The following is a 17,407-nucleotide window of genomic DNA, read 5'->3' as shown; positions in this document are numbered from 1 at the left end:
ACTTGTTTGCACCAGCCTTTACGGTCTGAAGGAGATTCTTCTTGCTAAGAACTTGTTGGAGATCTGTGGAGGTGAGGGCTGAGGGGGAGGGAGAGTCCACATAACCACTGAGGTCCCTCTTAAGCAATTTTTTTTTTGTTTTCGGCTGTGGCGGGTCTTAGTTGCGGCATGTGGGATCTTCGTTGAGCCATGTGGGTTTTTTCGTTGTGGTGCTCGGCCTTCTCTCTAGTTGAGGCATGGGGATTTTCTCTTCTCTAGTTGTGGCACGTGGGCTCCAGGGCACGTAGGCTCTGTAGTTTGTGGCAGGTGGGACCTCTCGTTGAGGCGTGCAAGCTCAGGAGCTATGGCGCATGGGCTTAGTTGCCCCGTGGCATGTGGGATCTTAGTTTCCCGACGACCAGGGATCGAACCGGCGTCCCTTGCATGGGAAGGAGGATTCTTTACCACTGGACCACCAGGGAAGTCCCTCAAATTTTTTTTGTGTTTCATAATTATAAAGCAGTTTCTAGGAGTAGAGGTCATTGGACCTTACAGTTTACATTTTGAGAGGAATCTACACTTCTAAGGTCAAGGGGACCTCAAAGATCATCTAAGAAATATGTTTCTCAAACTTTCACTTAGAACATCATTAGCCACAGGATTTCTAGAGTAGGCAAGCAGCAGAGAGTGTATGTCTTGAAGACCACCCTTCCCCCACAAAGGTATTAATTAAAGAATTGTCTTTACTCCTGATTTGTTTGGTGATGTGGCATTTCCAAGGCTTTTCAAAATATGAACCAGTTGGCAGCCATGCATCATTTAGTGCAAGATTCAAAGGTCAGGTATACACGACTACAATGTGGTACAAGAATCAAAATTTTCCCAGTGAAGGAATAACCTCAGGGAATGCGGTTGGTGTACTATATCTTAAATTCATGCAATGCCTCGGCCTCATTAACTCTGCTTGGCAAATTAATTCAAATTGATTTGTTTGTGAGAACTGCAGCATGGCTTCAAATCTGGCCACAAACAAAGGATAATGATAAATAACAATGTATTCAGCTCAGAGAAAATACCTAGAGAATAGTATAGATCAGCATGGTGGCTGTTTTTATAACATAACTGACTTTGTTAAAAAAAAAAAAACAAAGAAGAAAAGAAAATAAATGAAAGGGAGAATATAGCCTATACAAATAAAACACATTTTATAGATAACACTAATATATCATAAATATCCCAAACAAAGGCAGATAAAGTATCTGAAAGCATCCAAGGGGGAATAGACAAAAAAAAGATCAGAAAAATTTTAAATGGACATTTAATTTTTTAAAACACCATTAACTCAATTTAAGGCAGAATAATAAGAGGTAATGGGGGGGAAGCAAAAAGAAAATAATGTGATATGGCAGGAAGAACCAAGATTAATTCCAAAATGTCATATCTGAAAGAAAGAAAGAAAAAGGATAATTCCTCAACAAAAATCATCAGTTTCCAACCTCAGTGTGAGGCCTTGAGGGTTGAAAGGGAGAAAGTTTAAGAGGAAAACAGATTGTAATAATGAGAGCCTTTTCCAAGCTCTCTGCTAGTGTGTTAAGTTGCAAAATAGCTATAATCCCATTCCGATATCCATGCCCCTTTGCAGTGGGACTTTGTGACTCCTCCCATCAGATGTAAGTCTATTTTTCCACCCCTTGATTCTTGATTGGCTCTGAGACTTGCTTTGTTTGGCACAGGGCATACTAGTAAGTGTGATGGAAGCAGATGTTTGAACAGCCTTGCATGTTGGTGTTTGCCCGCTTATGCTGATGAAGCCTGAAACTGCCATATGAAGGAAGCTGGTCTGGGCTCCTGGAAGATGAAAGACCACAAGAAGAGAAACCCCAGCCACCCAAGCCTACCCTTCCAGCCCAGTCAGCTCACTTGAGCTCCCGGATGTGTGAGTGAGGCCATCAAGATCATCCAGCTCCATCCAAGCCAGCCTGGAACAGAAAAAACACCCACCTGACCCACAGAAACATGTGCAATAAATAAAGTTTGGGGGTGGTTTGTTATGCAGCAAACACTAAATGATACTGCCAGGAAGTCGGGAAATCCAGTAAGGACAGGGAAGCTGAGATGTGGTAAACAAAGCACCCTCCCCTGTTTGAGTCTCCATCAAGGCCCATCAGGAGGAGTGGGGAAGCACTCAGCTGCTGTCTGGGGAGTCAAGGGAGTTTGCTTAGGGAAAAGCTTAGGGATCTTGGAATGGACACAAGGAGACACAGGCCCCTGTTATCTATCCTTAGCCCTCTTCCACATTCTAAAGGGAGAATTATCAAGTCCAAGGGGAAGGGATGCAATAATGCAGCTTCCATGAGAGGGGAAGGGAAGGAAAGATCAAGGGTGAGGGAGTTGGAACAGGGTGGGAAAACTAGAGAAGATATTACTTCTCTGATCTCTATCCATTTCTAGACTTAGACTAAGAAAAGGGAGGGAGAATAGTAGAGATCGACTCTACAGGTAATAAGGGACCATCACTATTTAAATGATGGATGGACAGACAGTTGGTAAGAAAAGCAGGTTGGACTTACTGGTAAGATATCCTGGAACACTAACCCCACCCCCACCAATGGATTTCTTAGTCCTCAAATGGTTTCATGGGAAACCTTGGAGGATTGCCTTCTCTTTTTCGGAGCAAACACTGCCTTCACTAACCCCAGCCTTCCAAACCCAACCAAACCAAACCGTTTATGTTCTTGCAGGGTACAAATAATCTCTGGTCATGAATAGCTTACCTAGGTTTAGAATGGAAGGATATTCCCCCTCACACTTCCTACTAATACAAAATAAAAACAAAGCAAAGCACTGAATTAAAGACCAAAATGAGACAAAACGCATTCCTGCCTTGCAACCTTGGCTTTTAAAATCAGGCACTGCATCTTCAGCCCCTTTTTAAAGCTTATGGATTACAAAAAGCAGCCTTTATAAATTCATGGATGAGTTTAAAAGTCATTTTCCTGGGCCTTAACAGCTGGTATCAGAATAGTATTATTTTAGCATGTCAATGGCAGTTAGACTCTAGAGAAAAGCATTAAAAATGAGCAGAATTTAGTGACTAAGGGGTTCAATAAAGAGAAAGGACAACTAACACTGCTAAGTGTTTTGACCGACAACTCAAGCAACACATACTTGTCAAAAATTAGAAGTATATCACAGTTTATGTCATGACTCAAATATTAGTTCATATTATAAATGTGATAGAACAGCATTTTTTTTTTAATTAGGGCTTTTTCCCCCCACTTTTAAGAAAGTGGTCAATGAATATGTAAAATTATGGACACATTTCAAATATTTACCTGCCACCTAGACTCCACTATCCTACACTGCATCAGTTCTTGTGGGCATGGTTTTTCGCCTTTGGTGTGAAATTATAATCACCTTAACAAGGTTTTGGGTTTTTTTTGTTTAAACAATCTTTTTACACCATCCTACACACAATCCCCTCCCTAACACACAATGAAACCAAACACTGACATATCTTAAGTGCTCAAGAATACTCATGAAATTGATGACTACTGCTGCCTCAAACAGAGGCAGGTATCCTGACTCTAATAAATAATTAACTTATTAGCTTTGATGATTAGATGGTTACTAAAGTCCTCATAATCTCTGAAAACCTACAAATGTGAGGCATATAAATAAAATATTAATGACTTCCTTCTTTTAGTCACTTAATATGACATTAAATACATGACAATAAATCTTGGTTACCTGAAGAATATGTCTAAAGATCTGTAGGCTATTTTATATTTAAATGTATTTATTTGTGCTGGGCAAATGCAACGTTTTTTATATTACCCAATGAGGTGTGTGTATATGTATCCTGAATAAGAAGAGAGATTTTATAGATATCTCAAAGGAAAGAATGCCTTTGCATGTTCTCCATAAAACCTTGCACCTTTCATCAAGAAACAGCTCCTCGATATCTGTAAGAAATAAATATCCAGGATTTAAAGAATGATTCAGAATAATTTCAAATGTCATCTCTAATAATAATGGAATTGATCAATATTTTTTTATAAAAGCCAAGGAGGAGATATCAGACAGATCTATTCTCTTGATGGAAGTAGCAAACTCTATCATCTGCAATATTTCAAATTATGCTAGTCAAATTAGAGTAGTCCATATTGTGTAGAAATTTCTAAACCAACCAGGGAAATGGACCAGGTGAACTAGTATTTTCACCATTCTAATTGCTAGGTTCCTTTGAAATTTACGCTTTCAGAAACCCACTTTTATCTTTGCAATAATGATTCAAGAGATTCAAAGAAGCCTTGAGTGTCTCGATTTGCTTACTCCAGTCCTATTGATGTACCACTGCTGTCCTGTCAAAAATCACTTAGAACATTGGTGAGTATAAGGTATTTTATTATTAGGACAAGAGATGAGACAGGTAGAGTAGAGCATGCAGTTTTCTTGGGTTTATATTTTCATTTCTGATTTTCAGGGATGGTGGTTTATTTAAATCACATTGGATTCCTCACAAGTGCCTAGACTTCTGAATGGGGACTGAAATTTTCTGTCTAACCAAAACTCAAGGATGCTGTCCAAAGATTTACTTCATTTATTGTTTTTCTTTCAAAGATTTACCTTTGAGTGTGACTCAGAAAGGAGAACCTAGACACAGTGAAGCAGTAAAGATATATGAAGATTTTCTCCTTATTTATCCTATTGACTTAAAAAAGTTCTAATTGAATAATGGTCCAATTCCTATTATTCAGTTCCTAGCACAGGGATTTACAGAGATAGATGCTTACTAAATACTTTCAGAGAAGAATCTGAATGGTTTCTGTTAACAAAGGAATGTAGATACTAGGATGGCTTCTGTCCCTAGAGGTTGGCTATGTCATTGGTATTTCGACCACAACTACACATGTAAAAGGCAGTGAGGTTTGAAGGTACACAATTATTACTCACACTGTTCAGCCCTCTAGTCAACACTTTGCTGGTTCTAAGTAGCTGCAGTTGGGGTAGTGGCACAAATCAAGGAATCAAAGCCAGAGGAGAGAGGGACAAAGTCCACTTACCTTGACTGTTCTATCTGACCAGAAAAAATTAAAGCAAATGTAGCTTGGCAGAATGAGGCAGCTAGATAACCAGGCAGCCAAAGAATGAGCTGAATTTACTGGCTGAAAAGTTCATTAATGTTTTGGCCTATGCGTTTATGGGCGACATTTATAACTACTATCACATGTCAACCAGACCACCAGGAAGGTGGGCTTGGAACACGTGCTGCAGATGAATTGCATACAACTCTTGAGAATGGCATTGAGACTAGGGACTTGTCATAAAGGTCTGGGATCAGGGTTGGCCAGGGCTGTGAGTCACTGTGTTGGCACAGTACCTCGCTCAGTTCAGTTGACTTATTTCAAGGACAGATCTATTAAGAGTATTTCAAAATTCCCTTTATGAGCCTACTTGGAGCTCACAATTCTCTGAGGCCATAGTGGAAGAAAGTCACAAAATGAAGCAAAACTATTAGATTTCACTTGGTTTATCACCTGTAGGAGATCTCAATTGCTCCCTGAGAACAAGATATCCTTTTTCATGTATTGCCTTCATTTTTACCTCTCCCAGAGGTCCAGCCCCACTCTTACCACACAGAAAATTCAGTAAAAATATCCAAGTATTCATTTTGAAAGTCTAAAAGCATTTCAGTTCTATTTCAGTTTGTGCTTCACTTATATAAATTCCTATTTTATTTGAAACAGTCAGCATCTCAAAACAGTTTTATATAGGTTTCAAAATGAAGTAATAAGTATTTCTAAACCCTGGCTGTCTGAGAAGACTTTAGATTTACTTTTTACTTTACACTTATTTTAGATTTATACTTAGCTCTTTATTTTTAACTTCATAGATGCCTAAATGTTCTCCTTCCTCCCTTTTATCAATTTGTCTAAGTACACTGGGAAATCTACCCTTTGAGACCTACCGAGAATCACCTGACTAATGTAAAGATATTTTAATAAAATTAGATTTAATTGTTTCAACAAAGAAAAACTCTACAGTAAAATCTTAAAAGTTATTCATAATAAAACATTTGATATTTTTCTGTTGCTTTTAAAATGGACTTTTTATGTATAGTTAATGCTTGTAAAGGATGCTCTTTAACTGTGTATATTGTTATTGTGTACATGCAGACAATAAAATCAGAAGTCATCTCCGATAATCTCAGTACAGTTGTGCAGTTTAACATTTATTGAGCATGTATTATACAGCCACTTTGACTTTAAAAAAGGGGGGTAATTAGCAAAACCATGGTCACTCTGCTTGAGCTATCAGGAGCCAAGTCTGGTGGCATCTGCTTTCTTTTCTGGTGGGGGGAACGCTGACTTTTTATTAATAACTTTATTACAATCAATACTGAAGTTAGTAAAATGTGAAGGAAACTCTATTTTGCATAAATAAAATCTGGTCTGTCTTAGACTGATGTTTTGAAATTTATCTTAAACTTGTCATGTTTGTGTGTATATACAAAAAATATACAACCTGGTTCTTGTTCCTTTAATAAACAGGAGAACAGAATCTAAAGTCCCTAAAACTCAGCAGCAGGAAGTGGACTGAGTCACATCTAAGGAGAGTCCACCCTCATTAAAGGAGATCAATGGCCAGAAACAGAGCAGAATTTCAAGCAGGATGCTCTCATCAGCAGGTTAGGGACAGCCAATGCCAAGAAAATTAAGAGAATGTTCTCTGGAACTTAGAAGATGTACGTATCAGGGAGCAGGGAGAAGAAAAGATAAATGCTAAGAAGTCAGTTGGCACCTTTATACAGAAGGGCTATGAAGAATAGGCGAGGGCAGCTAAGCCAGTGGCTAACAAAAAAACATGGATTCAAAAGGAAAGTATGTGACTCCTCTCAGGAGAGAGGGGAGAAAAATGTATTCAGAGCTCCAAAACTTATGGTTACTAAGTAGAAGTAACAGAACTAGGGAAATAATCATGCTTCCTGTTGGTTGTTTTCAAATCTTGCTCTAAGCAATGCACAGCATAACAGAAATAAAGGTAAACTGAATCTATGTCTTTGGTGTTCAGTTAGGAAAGGGGTGTATGTATGGTTGGGTTTTTGTTTGTTTAAGTACAGGTAAATGGATTGCCTGTCCCAGTGACGCATCTGTCCACTTCTCGATCCTGAATTAACCTCACCATTGGGTCTATGCTACTCTACATAGATTTTCTGTGTCTCTTGGGATTTAACTCATCCACTTAGAGATTATCTTTCTCCCTTTATTCCAAACAGAGATGACATAGCCCATAAAATAAAGCTTATCGGTCAGTAAAAACAGCTATAAGTTTCAAAACATGCATAATCTAGACCAGGGGGCCCCCACCTACAAAGGAGTAGCAAATCTGGCTCTTCACAGCTTGTTTTTGTATATTGTTTTATTAGAACACAGCCATGTCTATTCATTTATGAATTGTCTATGATTGGTTCTGTACTGTAACAGCAGCGTTAAATAGCTGCAACAAAGACCTTATGGCTTGCAAAGACAATAATATTCATTATTTGGCCTTTTGCAGAAAAAGTTTCTCTAAATAAAGGTATCAGGGTCTCCATGCCTATATTCAAATCCAAGTTGGCCCTATCACCTACTAGTTGTATGATACTGGAGAGTATGTTACTTAACAGCTCTGAGACTCAGTTTCCTAATCTCTAAAATGGGAATAATAACAGAATCCTTTTCCAGGATGCTGTAAGAAGGATTCAATATGATAATCCATGAACCTGGCACAGAATAAGTACTATGTCAGTATTATCTATTATTAACTAATATTATTCCCTTAAAATCCTTTATGCAAGGATATTTTGGTATCTCCTCATTCCCTTCTCCAGGATATACAGCTCTGAAACACTGGTAGGCATTTGGAATGAAGATTTCACCATTGAACTCTGAGAAAATGACATTTCTATGATGTGATTAAAATGAAGACAAATCGAGTTTAATTAAACATTGAGACTGGCAATTGTGCATCGGGCAGAAGCACATTTCTAGTAAATGTTTAATAATGTGATTACAGAGTGTACTGCATGCACCGGGATGTGAGAAACAATAGTAAATTTGCATGTGAATGTACATCTGTCAACCAAATGAATTTGAGCTCCATATACAGTGCACACTGGAATGCTCCTGGGAAACAGATGGAAAAGTAGGGTATTAGAAAGGAAGAGGAGTGTAGGAACAAACAAATCTGTGTGGAATCCCAGTGTTGACACTTTATGGCCCTGTGACTGCAGCAAATATGCTTAAACTCCTTGAGCCTTGGTTTATTCATCTGTAAAAGAGGGAGATTAATATTTCTCTCTTGCAATCATTGGACAGATTACACTAAGTGAAACAATCTATGCACAATGCCTGCCCATTAGTTCCCTCGGTGTGAAAGGTGTAGGTCAGGTCACAGTTTATGCTTGTGTATGTCTAGGTAGGGGAACAGAATTTGTTAGCATTGTCCTAGAGAGCCCAAGGTTACAGCCCAAATTCCATCCTATGCCCACCCTTGTCTGGTCCTCAGGCTCCATCAGACACTTACGTGTGCCACTGAGCCCAGATCTCACCTGATAGCACCCTGTTGCACTCTTTGGAACTGCAGGTACAATGTAGTATAGTGCATAGAAGCATTAAGTTTGCCTTCTAAGAGATACAGTCTTGAGTTCCAGGTCTTTAAGTACTAGTTTATGACCCTAGGAGTTAATGTCATAAACCTCCATATTCCTATCTGTAAAATGATGACAAAAATAGTCTCTACCTCTTAGGGCTACTGTGAAGATTTAATATAAGAACCCAGTTCAGTGCCTGAGACTGAATAACTGCACAATCAAATTTAGTATTAAGATTATCTTGCTTGGGTACATGCATTCCTCTTCCACTAGACTATAAAATCCTTGAGGGCAGGGGTTTTGTTTTATTTCCCATTGTATGGCCATCACCTAGCTTGGATTCGCATGTAAAGTAGACTTTGAATAAATATTTGTTGAATGGTGAATGAATGAATGAATAAGGAGACCACTCCACTCAAACCCACTCCACTGATGAGGAGGGGGATTAGCAACATCTTTTTTTATATAAAAGGCAACATTAGTTAATAAAAAGACGTTTGAAGTGTTTCTGCTATTTGAAAATGCAATATAAAAATTTTTTCTGGCTCATTATTCACTTACTTACTTAATTTGTTTTGCTATAACCTTTAGCTTTTGACTTAAACTGTCATTTTCTAATTCTGTACGTGGTCCCCAAGTGTTCTTATGCAGCACTGCATATCCATCATTGGCATTTGTCAGATCCCTCCAACCAGGCCATCACAGTGTCAGGGACTTACGGTAAAGCTATAAAACTACCATGTGGAAAAGAAATGCACCTCATGGTGCAAACTGTAACTATCACTGGGAATCTAATCCAATCCACGTTAACTCCATGAATTGAAGATTAAAAGTGCCTCTTTAACCTTGACTCATCTGTCCTTCTTCCTCTGACCCTCCTTTCCCCTTTCTTTAGCCTGCTGGGGTATTGACAGGGATTTCAGAGGAGTGAAAGGTCTTTATCTCTTTGAGATGAGCTGCAATATGATTACAATCGATTTGATGATTTACAGTTTAGAGTGCCTTTCATTACCCTCTGTGCTTTATAGAATTATAAACGACATACTGTATGTGAATATATATTACTATTATTGGCTATTTATTTACTATTTTCCTCGAAGAAGCTAAACATTCTTTTTTAGGCTTTAAATAACTACAGGGACCCTGCAAACTTGTGCAAAGCTTAAATTGAAGAGACTGAAAATTGGGAAGTTTTCCTATAAATAAAACTATACTCTTGGGTGTGTGTTAGGACATTTGCTGCCCACATAACTGGGGCAGAGAGAAAACATTATAGGGTAATTGTGTTTTAGGTTAGGATAATAATTCTAGGTTTTCATAATTAAGGACAAATTCTGAAGGCCATAATTTCATTTAACTACTTAAACTGGAGCTTCTCTGTGACAATAGGACAAATAAAGCTTGTAATTCACTTAGCCCAGCTTTGAAATTATGCAATATTTGATGACTGTTTTAATTCGGAAGAATTCTTATCATAAAGACCTTGCAAGGAGTAAGATGTTATTAGTATTTTTATGTCACACTATCTCAAATAAAATTTGAAAATCACATAACATTGTGACCATACTGTAATTCTAATCTTCAAAGTATCATTCCATGGATTTGGTTTAATAAAAATGTACTCACTGTTCATAGAAATTAAGAAATCTTTTTTGTTACATCCTTACTTAAATAGCGCCTAGAAGTGACCCTCAAATTTCTCATAACTTATTTCATTGAGTCCCTGGACTATAATACGTATAATATTTAACTTATGGGTAAATAAACAATTATCGTGCACATTTTAATTAGTAAAATCCAATTTCTTTAAATCCAAAGACAGTCTACTGAAGATGAGAAAAACATAAACCAGCACTTAAAACTAAGGTGTGCATCTTATAAAGTCTTACAGAATTTTCCAGGAAAATTACTCTTTTGCTCAACCGCCCTCTAGATCAAAAGGACTGCCCTGTTCACAAATGAATTCTGGATAAATCTCTTTAGTTACTATAATTGCTATCATATTATCTGGTAGATAGTGTCATCATTATGACAAGCTCCTTTGTGTGCTATTTAATTATTTTATAAATAACCTTGAGTCATGTGTTAGCTTAATGTCTCAGGAGCATATGCCATGTGTCCATGTGCTCACGTGCTATGTGGCTGTGTCTATCAGAAATGTTCTTCTCTTCCATAGGATGATTAAGTATATATGTAATCATATGTGAATATACGTTAATATATGTTACATACATCTATGTACACATCCTTGTTTTTTTGTCTTCTGGGTGATTATGTTTAATTTTAGCATTAGGCAGAAGCCCACAGTTTGCCTTGAAACTCTTATCAGCTTCTAAGAGACATTTACAGGGAGAGAAAGGCTCTAGGTTTGATAACAGTAATTGTATTTAACTTGTAAGATACAAGGCTATTTATCTTGTAGCTGGGAATTCACAGAAGAGAAAGGAGGTTTTTCTGATAAAACAAAAATTAAAGAAAAAAATACTAAGCACTCTCTCACCACTCTCTCTTTCTCCAAGTAAGACCATGAAACAGTAAAATAGACTTTCATTGAATAATTTAATAAAGCTCTTCCTGTCCGCTTAGATATGTTGCTAGAAGGTAAAATGGGATCATGAAAGGAAAGACGCTCCAAGTCCCCAAGGCCTGAGCAATGGTGTAGAGGAAGGCAAATGTCATAAATGCCCAGGTTAGGGCTGACTTCTAACTTGGCAGAAGTTGAAAATTTAACTTGAGAGAAAAATTCTAAATTGTCAAGACTTGGGATAAGACCAGAATTCCTGGGGCTTGCGAGTGTTCTACGGTATCAAAGTGAATCCCTGGAAGGATCAGAGTGTGATGAAAAACTAGAACTCTCAAGTCAGGTGGTCTTGGGCTGGAGTACCAGCGTTTCCACTTACGCTGTGAGCCAGGTAAGTACCTGAGCTCTTGGAACTGTTCTTAGTCTATAAAATGGGGATAGTACTAACATTGACCTCTAGTGTTACATTAAGGCTAAATAAGATATTGAACATAAAGTACAGAGTATGTAGTAAATGCTCAACCAAGAGCAGCCATCACCATCTGGATGAGTGTGGCCGAGAGATGGTGGCATCTCCATTTTCTACATCTCTGGGACAACAACCCCATGAATTGAGTGGAGTTATTATCCCAGTGACTGTGTAAAGACAAAACACATTAGATGAGTTCAGAAGGTGTATGAAGGTAAATGCCCATTATTTTATTAATGGTATAAATGAAGATTTACATTATGTAAAACAGATAGAAGGAAATAAGAGACAGTATATCCTAGTCCTACACCGTCCAATACCAGCCATCAGCCACTAGCCTCATAGTGTCAGCCTGAGGATTGAGTGAAACATGTATTTAAATCCCTCAGTGCCTAGGACATAATAATTGCACAATAAAAGTAAACCTTCAGGGCCTCAGTCATACCAGTCACATCGCAAGTGTGGCTACGTGTGGTTAGTGGCTACCATATTGAACAGCACCAGCACGCAGTCTGAATGAAGAAAAAGAGACATTTTTAGCTTTCTAAATATCAGTGATTCTCAAACCTAGCTGCATATAGAATCACCTTGGGAGCTCCCTAAAAATACTGATGTCTGGACCAGTGCTTCTCAAATTTTACTGTGCACATGAGTCACCTGGGGACCTTGTTAAATTCAGATTCTAATTCAGTAGGTTTGGGGTGTGGCCCAAGGTTCTGCATTTTTAACAACCTCCCAGGTGATACTGAAGCTGCTGATACATGGGCCACACCCCAGACCAATTAAATTTGATTACCTGGGACTGGGGCCTGAGCATCCACAGATTTTTTTTTTTAATTCCCAGGAGAATCTCATTGGCAGCCAGGTTAAAGGATGCTGCTTTTTACACACACACACACACACACACACACACCACCAACCATAGCAAGTTAAAAGTCCCTTGGAAATGGAAACTCACCTACCTGTGAGTCCTAATTCGTTGATGACAAATTGGAAAAAAATGACTATTTAGCAATGCAAGTATTTAGCATGTACTGGTTTGATTGATTAATTGATACATTTTGTGACCAACTGTTTGAAGAACTTATTGCAAGATGGTTTTAAAATGTACTTAGCAATGTTCAAACACATTCATTAAGTAAGCCTCTCTCTAGTTGATGCTATATCACTACAGTCTTAAAACCATGCTCAAATATGGCTTTCCCTTTTGGTTGTATTTATGCTTCTTATTCCCTTTGCAGGACTTCACTATCTATGTTTTTTTTGCAGTTGAACTGAAAGTAACACTAGTCCTGAACAGATGAATGAGCAGGTAGATGGGGCTTATTTTAATGTGTGCTTCAAATCTGGCAAGGCCTCAAATGTTTGCAGGCAAAGATGAAAGAAAAGGAAAGAAAACCTCCTGGTTAGGAATTAATGAAAACCCAAGGCCTGAGAAATTTCAGCATTATGTCAAGTACACAGACTTGTTTTTAACCCTTCAAAGTCTCAATAATCTAGGATGAGATGTGAACAAAAAAAATCTCTCTTACCCCCATGCATACTGTCTAAACAATGAAAGGATAATAAGCATTTGAAATAAAATATGTTGGAGACTTTCTTTAACTCGGTAATTCTCAAATGGGGGAAGTTTTGCCCCCCAGCAGACAGTTGGCATTTGTGGAGACGCTACTGGCATCAAGGGGGTGGAAATTACGGATCCTGACAAACATCCTACAATGCACAGGTCAGACCCCCCCCCGCCAAGCAAAGAATTATCCAGCCCCAAATCTCAATAGCACCAAGGCTGAGGAACGCTACTAACTAAACGAGTCCAGGCAAGGACTTCTATTTGAGAATACTTTAATGGAAAAAACAACAAAACTAATAACCTAGTGTCAGTATCAATTAACTTGATAGGAGATAGGAAAATGAGAAAGAAATTTGAGGGGGTGCAATCTGAGTATCAGGATAGGAATCCCGAGTCTGCCCCTCAGCTGTGTGATATCGGGTAAGTTATTTTGACTCTCAGAGCCTCAACAATGTAACCTTAATATGAGTATGGTGGTAATAATACCAAACCAAGTACCCTCACAAGAGGGAGTGAAGCACATATGCAGTAACGCGTATGAAGGCACTTATAGCATCAGTAAGCGCTATAGAAATGTTTTTACTTTCAATCCCTATAAAGAAAATGTTCTTTGGAATTTGAAACATTCAAATATAAAGAAAGAGTTTTCCCATGCAGTGTCCTTGAAGGGGAGCCACATCTACGTCTTTTCCATGATCTGAGTTGGGTGGTCAAGCAGGATGGAAGCATAGGTCATCAGTGGACATTTTACTGACTGAGGAAAGGGAAACAAATCAAGAGCACTTCCATGAACTTAGTGTGCGGTATCAAGGAAAAGGGAAAAAAACATTGAGACTCCGCTCTCCTCAGCACCACCTGCCATGGGAAGATGGAAAGTCTTACACATTGAAGCTGCTTATCAGTCTTCATTTTCCAGGAAGCCTGGCTCTGACCTAAAAAGCCCCTTCCTGTGCCATGTTCAGTGTTCTGAAAGTCCTGATGACATAACCAGTCACCTATTCACAGTAGAGAGAGGATCTTTAACAGTACCAGTCAGCTCAGCCTCCCAGGGGACCTAGAGCTGGGGCTAAAATTAATTCCTCATGCTCAACTCACCGTTCACCTGCCCTCTCTTGTCCCCTCCACTGCATTGTGTCAAGACAGCAATTAGAGGCTTTATAAGGAACATTTGTCAGTGCCTGGATGATAACTCTGGGCTGATTCTTCTTTTATTTCCCTCTCCTGTTCCTTAGCCTTTCTATTTTCAGGTTCAAAGTAAGAAGCTGCTTTTGAGTTGTATCTCCCAGAATTAAGTGATACAAGATTCTGATGGCTATAGAACTATTTCCATCTTAGATCCTTCCTGATTCACAAAAAGCCAATGCTACATGCCATGGGCCCAGCTGGTTTCTAAATACTTCACAGTGGGATGTTTCAGTAGAGCCACATAAAATCCTATAAATGAGCATGAGAAGGTTCTGGAGTTGACCCACTCATCCTGGTGCACAGGGACCTGGAGAGCAGACACCGTTTCCTGAGAGCATGCCTTCCGAATGAGATGACGTAAGTGAATATTCTGTAGGAGTTATACTTCTCTACTGTTTAAACATTAGCTATACACAAGTAGCACAAACTGAACTTCTCTTGCTGGTTTATAGACTTATCACTATTGATAAAACAGAATGGCTTGGAAAAAGAATGGATACATCATTTTTGCAGCAACTGTGTCAAGATTGCATGACCAGGTGGCTTTATTCTTTGATACCTAGATACAGAGGTTATTTTGATCTTATGGTTTAAAATAAATTAAATAAATATTGCCAGATTGCTCTAATGGAGCTTTAAATTTACCAGAATGGATCCTTTCCGTAGCACAGGGAAGCAGGTGGGAGAGAAAATAAGGTATCCAAAGCTGAAAAGGTGAGCCACTCCTAGGAAGTCCTAGTCCAACTAGAATGTTGGACTTCCCAAAGCCATTTTCCAACCTAGGCAATGGAGTAAGGTGACAGCTCCTTTAAATACTCAGTATTCTTTGAGTTGCTTCATGGAAGCACATTGCCATCGTTGTTAGGAGGACAGCTTCATCTCATTACAAATGAGTCTTTTAGCACAGCTAAGAAAACTTTTGTTTTTTAAAAGAGGATTTTCGACTCCCCATCTCACAATAACTACCTTTGTGTGGTTACTGGTACTGACCTTTATAACATGATACTTTAAGAAAAGGAATAAATCTAAGATGACACAAGAAAGATGCTCATTTCTATCTATTCATCTTTCAAAATATCCCCCAATTTGCTATGGGAGCAATATTGGAAATTGTGCTCAGCTGGGAACAGGAGAATCTGGTCCTAGTTCTGTTCCTCATTTACTATTCTCTCATGACTATTCTCTCACAGAAAAAACACAATATCTCCCTGGGTCTCATTTTAAATTTGAAATGGAGAATAAAAGTACCTACCCTACCTAATTTACAGGCTATTTAATAGTCAAAATGAAGTAGTCTCTATGAGTGAATACATAATAGCAAAAAATGCTACTCAAATGTTTGGTAATCCTCATAGCTAACATTCATTGAGTATTGACTTAACTGACCCAGTATTATGTTGGGTATTTTACATGCTTATTCACATTAGCCCTAGAAAGTAAGTATTATCATCATCCCATTGTATAGACTTGGAAACAGAGACTTGGGAGGTTCAATAGCTTGCCTAAGGTTTGGAACTGGATCACCAAATAGGAGGAATAAGCACTTACCTAGAGAACCAAGAAAGCAGAGAGAGTAACAAATGAGAATGTGGGGAGAAAGAATCTGCTATATTTTGAAAGCATTATAGTGATCATCAGAGAAGAAAAGTCAGAACTGTTAGAAATTCTTACACTTAGTTTATAGTTGTTATATTTTGAATTATGTGTGGGGACATGCACCAAACATTTTAGTGCTTAGGGCTTTCAAGGTCTTAATCTAGTGGGCCTCAGAATTATAGCTAATGGCACCAAGGTCCCAACTCTAGCCAGTTGACTCCAAAGCCCATACTTATAACTGCTTTACTGTATCATGTCCTGTAATAATAACACATATTATTACCAAATGACAGTTACCAACAGTTACAAATAATGATTTTCAGTGGGAAGCAATGCCATTAAAGAAAGGTTTGTTCTGTTTTGAAAACATAGGAAGCAACTCGTAATTTGGAACTAAACATACAAAGAGATAGGCACACAGCAAGGGTCACTGGTTTTCCTACATATATGTGGTTTTAAAAATGACCATTAAAGAGCCTTCTCATTGCTGGCAGCAAACTCAGAATTCTATATTGGCTCAGGGCAAGTGGTTAGCATCAATTTAGAATCTTTGAAATTCCTAATAGAAACACAACAGACCCTACAGCAACAGTATCAGGGCCAATGATAATATGCATAGAGAGGGATTGATTTTTCTTATGAACAAATTAACAGTTTTTAAGATTTTAGGCTATTTCAATTCTTCCCATCGCTCATCCCCCAGAGTTTAAGAAGCATTTAAAAAATCAGGTCTATTAGTGTCTAGTGCATTTGGATGATGATGAGAATACACAGTAGCTGCTAACACCTCTGGCTTTCTTCAAAGGCTCAAAGATAAATGCATATGGTCATTTCTGTGCCTTAATCTAAGAAGTGCTAAGAGTAGTATGTCAAAAGACTCCCAGCAGAGACTGAGCTGGATATGGTACAGAGACTGAGATGATAGATAAATGAGTGGGTGGGGCTTTTTGCTTTAGTATTTTGGGGGTCTTGTATGCTCTTTGTGAATGCTCCCATAATTCTTAAAGCAGACATAGGAAGACCCTGGCTAATAGAGGAAAAACCCAGTAGCACAGTTACTTCTACTTGGCATTTAAAGAAAAGTAATGCTAACTTAGGTATGAAAAAATAATCACAGCCTTCAAGTCATTCAACATTCTTGGGCCACAAATAGGCAAATTTACATATTTCTCTCAAGTGTGATGATTATTAGCTAAAGGGCTCTTACATTTCTGGAAATGTGCTTCCGGCTTCCTTACCTCTGTGCTCACCTCACTATAAAGGAAGTAAGAAGATAACAGTGAGAAAATGATGGGCAGTTGGAGTGTAGGAGATAGAGAGTTAGACATAGCATAAATGCCCACATTTGGCATGATGGAGCAAAGGTCTTTAGTCAAAGTATTTTCCCTTCCATTCCTGGCACTTTTATGATCAGGGTTCAGGGCTCTTTCCTGGTAGAAGTGAGAGATGAGA

General features: G+C 38.4%; 1 protein-coding gene across 18 annotated transcripts in view; it reads right to left on the bottom strand.

Moving 5' to 3' along the window:
- Positions 1–17,407, bottom strand: part of NRXN3 (neurexin 3) — a gene marked incomplete at both ends in the record, with an annotated part of 1,611,783 nt that overhangs the window by 172,009 nt on the left and 1,422,367 nt on the right. The gene's annotated exons all lie outside the window — the stretch shown is intronic.

Source organism: Mesoplodon bidens (genome assembly GCF_964165515.1).
Source record: "Mesoplodon bidens genome assembly, chromosome: 3".
Lineage (NCBI taxonomy): Eukaryota > Metazoa > Chordata > Mammalia > Artiodactyla > Ziphiidae > Mesoplodon > Mesoplodon bidens.
Note: the sequence above shows the minus strand (reverse complement) of the source record. Positions and strands in the feature narration are given on the sequence as shown.